The sequence below is a fragment of the Pongo abelii genome, chromosome 9 (assembly GCF_028885655.2).
Source record: "Pongo abelii isolate AG06213 chromosome 9, NHGRI_mPonAbe1-v2.0_pri, whole genome shotgun sequence".
Taxonomy (NCBI): Eukaryota; Metazoa; Chordata; class Mammalia; order Primates; family Hominidae; genus Pongo; species Pongo abelii.
Window position 1 is genome coordinate 138,044,273 of NC_071994.2, and position 8,178 is coordinate 138,052,450.

Consider the following 8,178-nt stretch of genomic DNA (forward strand, 5'->3'; position numbering starts at 1 on the left):
AAGCATCATCTTCATCTAAATGAGTTGGTCTCCTGCAAGCTACTCCAGATCACAGTTCCCGATAAACTCCCAGGCCTCTCAGTGTCCCCTGCCTGGCCTGAGGGACCCGTGGCCCTGGCCAGCAGTGGGTCACATTGCATGACCCGATGCTCTGTGAGCTGCCTGTGTAGGCAGGGACAACAGCACTGTGGGCTTCCACACACCATGCTCTCCTTTTACCCAGCCCACCTCCGCTCCCACCCCACCCAGGACTTCTCCTCTTTATTTTGAGATCTTTTTCTTTGGTTCTGATTCCCAGGCTGTTTTCTGGCTACACAACTCTGTCTCCTCTAGACCAGAATTCTGGTTCCCATGCTGGGTCTCGGGGACCATGGCGAATGCTGCCTGTCATGGAAACTTCAGAGGGCTTCCTACTCATTGTGTGACTGTCTTAAAGCAAGTGACAGCAAGTGCTGGGCGGGGGCTCAGATTACCTGGTGTGGCAACACCCCACTTTCTGATATGGAGAAAACAAGAAAATTTAGGTGCAGAGGACTGAGGAGCAGGTGTGGGGGCCATGCACAGTGGGCCTGGAACCTCCTGTGATCTGCTAGCACCTGCAGGAGATGGGCCACACTGCATCACACAGTTGGAACTGAGCCCGTAGAGATGAGAAGCAGGCCATAGTGACCAAGAGGAGGCGAGGCCTACCTGTGTGTGGTGAGACACAGGGAGTGCTGAATGGAAGCAAAACACACAGGCAGGAAGGAGGGGCAGATTCACCCACACTTGATGATGTCACTGAGGCTCTCTCCGAGGTTACGCTAAAGGCCCTCATAGAACCAAGCAGCAATGATTTCCTGGGTCTCTCATCCTGGGACCCCAATAAATTAGAGGCCTCTAATATCTGAATGTGCATATCCCATTAAAATGATAAATGGCTTCTCCTGCTCTAGGGAGCTTACAGGCAGATGGAGGGGCAGGCGAGGCTGTCTCAGGAGAGGCGAAGCTCTAGGCTGACATGCACACTGGGACTAGAATTCAGTGACGGATGAACTCTGGGATGTTGAGGCACATGTAGGGTGCAGAGGAGGCCAGGGCTCTGCAGTAGGACCATGCCCTTGATTCTGGAGAGGGCCTCCATCAGCAGCTGGACGTCACTGGCTAAGAGCCTTGGTTGCGGCTCTGCCACCCACATTTGTCTTGACCTTGAACGAGCCACTCCTCTCCAGGGTGTGCGCATTTGGGCTATGCCTCCTTCAGAGGTGGCCGCAGGTGGACTGGCCCTTTGAACACAGGTTCATGGTTGGAAGCCTCATGGAAAAGGAAGAATCCTTCATTTTCGTCTCCTATTTAGCCATCAGCAGGGCCCAGAGCCCTTCTCCAAGTTGCTTGTGCAAACACAGTGTTTCCAGCTCATAAGGCAGGGCGGTTCCTGGATTTGCAGCCCCAAGACTCTCCACCAGCTCAAGCACACCTTGGTTTCATAGGTGTCAGCTGCCTTTGTTGCATCATAATTCATGCTTGCTGATCTTTACTTGATAGGCATTTTAACAGTCTTGGAGACATGTGACTTGCATAAGGCCCAGTTCAATGGGACTCAGATGAGGCCTTGGAGCCTGCAGCTTAACCCAGGAGCACCTGTGAGTGGTACGAGGGGGGCAGGCAGTGAGAACAGAGGGCTGGGGCCTGGGGAAGTTCTTGAGAGCCCCCACAGCCCCTTTGTGCTTTCTCTCCCCTTGGTGTTTTCACAGCCTCTTTCCAGATGTGCCGGGTGCCCAAGGGCTTTCGCTTTCCCAGGGTCTGGATTTCTGGGTTGTGCCCCTGTTTTATCTTTACTGGGTTTCTCCCAACAGTAAGGTATGTTTCCTTCATTTTCCATCCCAGCAGGATACTGCTTTTGGCTTGCTGTCCAATGCTGGGGAAAATGAATGCATTAACTCGCAAGGCAAGTTCCAAAGGTGCAGGGCGGCTTCTGGGATGTACGGCCCTGAGGGTAGCAGACACATGGGAGGGAAGGCATGAAATCCAAATATGGATTCTTATGAGGAATTTCAGGTATTCTGGCAGGCCGACAGCTGAAATATTTAATTGAAAAAATATTTCCCAGCTTCCTCATTTCACAGCACAGAGTTCTGCCCTCTCAGCCTAAACAAGAGGCAGGCCCTCCTGGTGGCTGCCCCTCCCCTGAACACCTCACAGGAGCCTGTCTCGGTCTGAAGCTGTGCTGAGCTACCTCTTAGCAGTTTCTTTAGTCATTTTAAGGTAGGGTTTCCTGAGTCAGCCAGAGACGTGCATATCTAAAAGTCTCTTATGTCTGCATGGCTAAAGGCTCATAATTTGTAAGGCTAATGAGGTTTTTAGAACATTTAACGAGGTTTTTGAAAATTTGGAAACAATGCAGCTGTTATCTTTCCGAGCATCCTTGCCCTTGAGTTTCCCGGCTGAGTTCTCCTCCCTGGGGTCTGGCTTCTCTCATCTCTTTGAATTGCACACAGGCTCCCAGTGGACGGCACCTGCTGCCCTGCCAGCCCCAGCCAAACCTCTCCTTGCTCAGTTTTATCCTGTTCCTAGGAGGAAACTGGTCTTTCTTTGGCCTTAATAAAAGCCCAAATCCATGCACTTCACAAGACCAGTCCCCAGCTGGCCCTTGTCCATGGTCTAGAATCTTTGGCCAAAAGTTGACTGTGTTTGTCATCTCCTGCTGCACTGTCGGCTCTGGGGCTAGAAAAGCCTGGAGAGATGGGTAAGAGCCAGGACAAAGAAACAGAAGACTTTTCTTGCAAAGAATAAAAGGTATGTAATCATTTATTTAATAACCATTGATGATGTGCCTGCTACAAGCTGAGCACCGCGTGGTGCTGCAGATACCTTGGGGAGGAGGGGCAGAGGCTTTCTGCCTAGACAACTCAGCATGTAGCTTAACAAAGAAATAACCTGGAGAACAATAGCCCACAGTGTGGGGCTCTGGCATGCTGAGCACTTGGAGCTAAAGGAGACTGGCCGGCTTCAGAAGCCGAGCTCTGACTGCCTCTGCCTCAGACCCATTCCCTGCTGACGTGAGTCACAGAAGCCAGAATCGTCTTCCCCACGGCAGCCACGGAATCAAGGACCTCCTCTCCCACAGAGCAAGCCCTGAAGCCTAGTGAGAAAGAAAATAAAGTTTTAATCTGAGGAAAGTGAGAAATTATCAGGCCCTGGGAGGTGTTAAAATGAGAGAGGAGTCATGCCGCAGGCACCTTGAGGTAAGTAATCATTTCAAAGCCACCTGGTGTATGGACTCAGGACTGAGTGTTGCCACCAATAGCTATAAATTAATCTAACAAGAATGGCCATCCCACACTGGACACCATAACTCACATCCTATCATTCAACAATACATAACCAATCACTAATCAATGTTATTTCTGCAAGCCAATTAGAATTCCTGACCAACAACTTGTGTAATCACCCCCTTTCCTGATTCATCTTTTTTTCTTTAAAAATTTGAGCCTCTCCTTTGTTCCCTGAGCACTTCACAGTGTGTCCCGGATTATGAAGTGCTCAACCTTGGCCCAAATAAACTCTCTGCATTAAATTTGCCACAGTTTCCTTCTTTAGGTAGACAATAGACAAGTGTAAACCAAAAGGTATCTGAGACAGGTCCGCATCCACTTAGAGGTTTGTTTTGTCCAACCACCTCGGGCACACATGCCATGGGCCATGACACAGCCTCAGAAGAACGTGTGCCCCAGGTGATCGGGTGATAGCTTGGTTTATACATTTTGGGGAGACACAAGTTCCAGGCCAAGAAATAAATCAATACTTGTAGGGTGTGCATTGGCAGGCCCAGAAAGGCAGGACAGCTTGAAGAAGGGGGCTTCCAGGTCAAGGGCGGGGGTTCAAAGAGGTGCTGATTGGCAGCTGTTTGAAAGAGTTAAGTCCTGCTTGGAGAGTGAAACTCAGCATAAAGAAATGCTTAAGTATAGATAAGGAGGTTGTGGAAGACAAGGTTCTTGTGTTATAGTTGAAGCCTCCAGGTAGCAGGCTTCAGAGAGAATAGATGCGGAATGTCTCTTATCACACCTTAAAAGGTGTCAGACTCTCTGGAAAGACCTAGTAAGGGAAGGAGACTCTCTATAGAATGTAGATTTGCCCCACAAGAGATAGCTTTGCAGAACCACTTCAACGTATGTCAAATAAATATATTTTGGGATAAAATACTTTGACTTCCTCCAGGGCCTGCTATGTGTCATGTGATGCTATACTAGAGTCAGGCTAGAATTTGGAATCTCATGGCCATACAGAGTCTGCTTGTCTGTCTTCAGATCTCTGTTTTCGTGTTAATGCTGGTCAGTTGCATCTAAACTCCAAAGGGAGGAGGGGATAGTGAGGCGTGTCTGACCCCCTCTTCTGGTTACATCCCGAACTAGTTTTTCAGGTTTCTTTGAGGTCCGCTAGGCCAAGGGGAGGGTCTATTCAGTCAATGGGGTCTTAGAATTTTATTTTTGATTTATAAAGTTCACTCTCTCCCTTCTCTCTTGAGAGCCCTCATTCCAGAGGGGTCCTGCCCACACCCAGGAGGCCAAAATGCTACACAGAAAAGCCAAAAAGAAGCCACACAGACAGGTCTTGGAGGCCTCATATAGCACCACGAACCATCCCCCTTTGTCCAAGCACATTTCTCCACAGTGTCCATTCTTCATGGAACCTAAGCATACAAACAGATGGCTCCCCTGCAGCTTCAGATCTTCATTTGTTGAGGCACCTGTACTATATGAAGCTTCAGGTAAATCTGTTATGCTTTTCTCTCGTCAACCTGTCTTCTGTTATAGGAGTGTCAACTGCGAGCCTTAGGATGGGTGAGTAAAGGCATCACACCCTTCTGCCACTACAGCTACATAGACACGTTTTCTTTGGATACATCCACAGCCAACCTTTTCCTTGTAAATTTCCATGTGTGAATAAGGTCAGTCGTGGGAGTGATGCTGAAGCACATCTGGCATGTCCTGGTGGCTGATTAAAGGCAGAGCCAGGCCAACTCACCTGATGCACAACACACTCCTGACATGTCCTGGTGGCTGTATTAAAGGCAGCCAACCCAGGCCCACTCAGATGCCCGGCAGTAACCTGATGCACATCACACTCTTCTCACAGATCCCAGGAAGGAAACCAACGAGGGTCATGCATTACAGGGCATGAGAGAATTACAGACTCTGAAGTTTGTAAGGGCAACTTAAGTGATTTTCAAGGACATTATCTATACTCCAGGAAGCACTGCAACCATCATTTTACACAGAAAAAGCAATTCTGGTCAATTACAAAAAGCCTCCACTGCCCAGAATATAATCCGATCACCTCCTGGACAAGTTCTGGTGTCAGACTCCAGAAAGTGCAGTCTGTCTGGTACATACAACCTGGGAATCAAAAGTAAAGTGGTTTCTGCTTATTTGAACCATGAACTGTACACACGAAAACCCTTCTTTCACTTAGGATTAAAGTGTTTTCTTTCAAATGCCTCTTGAGTGACTTGCTATCAATTCAGAAAGCCCAGCTGTCCAGCAGACAGCAAAGAAAAACAACCTAGCTTTGTCTTGGGAAAAAAACTCATCTTCCTGTCTCCCATTCTTGTTCTGCACAGAAAGTCAAGTACCTTTCCCAGACACCACACAGACTGTGAATGCAGGAACTAAACCCTTCTGCAAAGACATGGGATGGTTTTATTGAAAAATAACTGTGCATTTTTAATGTTTTGCTTCTATATTTTATAACAACTCCTTGGTAGCTGATGCCTGCTCCCTTTCCAACGTTCTGTGCCGTTCCTCCTTCCTCTGCTCCCTCAGATGGAACGGAGCTGGCTGCCTCTGTTCCGAGAAGCCTGCGGCTGAATGCGGGCTTGACATGAGATATTTATCATCTCAGGATGTCTTCCCTCAGATCGCTGGCTCTCCACCCCCAGACTTCTTTATCTTATTTTGCTAAACAAGATGAGTTTCTGTCATTGCTAGAAGTAATTGACTTGTTTTTTAATATATATCAAGGCCCAGGTTAACAACTGGACAATGCAATGCATTTATTATTCCCTCTCTCTCCTGTTTATTCTAGTGTGAAATTGTTTTCCGGGTAGTGATTAATTCTGCCAAAGCTTCCTGCCCTTGCTGGGTAATTTGCTGTATTTGGGAAGAAGATGCCAACTGCATGGCTCTGCTATCAGAGGTGTCGTTACTGTTTTGTCAAACACTAGCTCCTCTATTGTCTTCTGCCAATCAGCCAAGCCTGTGGTCCTTTATTCATTTCCTGTTTCTGAGTTTTCTGTGGGGAGGACTGAAGCTGGGTCTTCGGGGAAGACTGTGTCAGGAGGCTGGGGTGGGCTGAAGAGGGCCCCCCAGTGGTGGCTCCAAAGCATCTCCGCAGCGATGGAGAACTGGGGTTCATGGGCAGAGTGGTGAGCGATGGAGAACTGGGGTTCATGGGCAGAGTGGTTGGCTGCCCCACTGTCAGCCTGTTCTGAAAGTGGGAATGACCCTCAGCTGAGCTGAGATGTCGCTGGTGGAGACTCTAAGACTGTGGATTCTGACTCCCTGGGCTCGGGAAGGACAGTGCTGGGAACAAGGGGCAGAAAGGCACGATGAAGCTGGAGTGCCTCATACCGCACCCATGAAAGTGGCGAAGGACTCCCAGAACCATTCCTGGGGGCCCGTGGGAACGAGGACTTTGGGGGCACAAGGATGAGCTGAAGAAGTCTTCCTGATTGTGGCTGTCAGAGGGAAGACATGGCATCGCGGTGGGCCAGAGTATCAGCCTCAACTCCACCCACCTTTCAGGCTGCGGTCTCCGCCGTGGCCGCTGTGTGCATTGGAGGGCACTTGGCAGCATCCCCGGCCTCCCCACTAGAAAACCAGATGCCAGGAGCATCCGCGCCCCTCCCCAAGGTGCAACCACCAAAAACGTCGCCAGATATTGCCAAATGGCCCCGGGGGTGGGGACAAATGCCCCTCCTCCCCCTTGAGGACTGCAGCTGGAACTCAATGAAGAGCAGCGGTGAGTGTCTCTTGAAGGGCCTGTCCATGGCCATCTGGGTGGCTTCATGGTACACAGGAGCCCATGTGGGATCCTGAAGTCAGAGTCCAGGACTGGGCCTTGGCTCAGTTATCAGCTGCAAGGCCTTGGAGAAAATCATTAACGGAGCCGCACAGTTTTCTGGGGAGTGGAAAGGCTGAGGAAAAGGCAGTGAGCCACGGAATCACGGGAAAAACAAGAAAAAGAGCACTTGCCCCTCTCCCTCCCTCCCCTGTGTGGACTCCAGCGGAAAGCTCCTGGGAATGTGTCCTCTGTCCTCAGTGCTCAGTTACATGAGCGGCACCTCCCCTCCTCCCAGATGGTGTCCTGTTCTGTGCTGAGCTCTGCACTGAGAGTTCTGCCCTGAGGTTGTCCCTTCACAGCCCAGGCTGGTGCTGGCATGGGCCTGTCCCTGGGCTCTGCCTCGCTCCTGCACCTGCCCCTCCACGAGAGGCCGCTCCGTCTCCTCCCCAGGCCCCTCTGCCTGGCATAGACACCCTCTGCCTCTGTGAGTCTTTGCCCCCCTCTGCCTGCATCCCTGTCACCACTCCCCCATCAGCACAGCCACAGCACCTGTGGGATCTCCTGGGAGGGACAGGAGGCACAGGCAGTCATCACCTGTGGGATCTCCTGGGAGGGACAGGAGGCACAGGCAGTCATCACCTGTGGGATCTCCTGGGAGGGACAGAAGGCACAGGCAGTCATCACCTGTGGGATCTCCTGGGAGGGACAGGCAAAGTCATCCCGAAGCCTCAGGCTCAGCAAGGCACAGCCTTGATGGCACTGGGTCTGGCAGGGACCACGGCTCTCACACGGTCCTTGCCCCAGGTCCCACCTTGGAGGAGGGTTCTTGCCATGACTGTCACTCGAGCACAGGTGTCCCGGAGGCCACATGTGTGGACCCGTTGCCTGTCCCCAGGACTGGCAGGCCCAGGCACAGGGCAGATGCCTTCCCAGCCCTCCTGCTGCCCTGGGAGCCATGGCTGGTGCCCCCTCTTTTCTCCCCAGGCCCCTGGGATGGTGCCTGGCATCCCCTGGCTGATTTGTCCTGCTCTGATCTTCCTTGAACGAGGGGCGCAGGTCTAGGGTCATGCATGTGGAATGCAGGTTTCTGAAGTTCCTGGTGCTGTTCATGGCAGAACGCTGGGCTTTGAGGTGAGG

At 51.0% G+C, this 8,178-nt stretch overlaps 1 long non-coding RNA gene across 3 annotated transcripts; it reads left to right on the forward strand.

Moving 5' to 3' along the window:
- The first annotated feature begins 1,534 nt into the window (after positions 1-1,534).
- On the forward strand, positions 1,535-6,740 carry LOC129048847 (uncharacterized). 3 transcript variants are annotated; one of them, XR_008511536.2, is made up of 4 exons: positions 1,563-1,629; positions 1,734-2,775; positions 3,107-3,224; positions 4,505-6,740. It is a non-coding gene; the product is annotated as an uncharacterized LOC129048847 (long non-coding RNA). The 3 variants fall into 3 exon arrangements; XR_008511535.2 differs by having other exon boundaries at positions 1,734-1,839; positions 2,478-3,224; XR_008511534.2 differs by having other exon boundaries at positions 1,535-1,622; positions 1,870-3,224.
- The last annotated feature ends 1,438 nt before the right edge of the window (positions 6,741-8,178 follow it).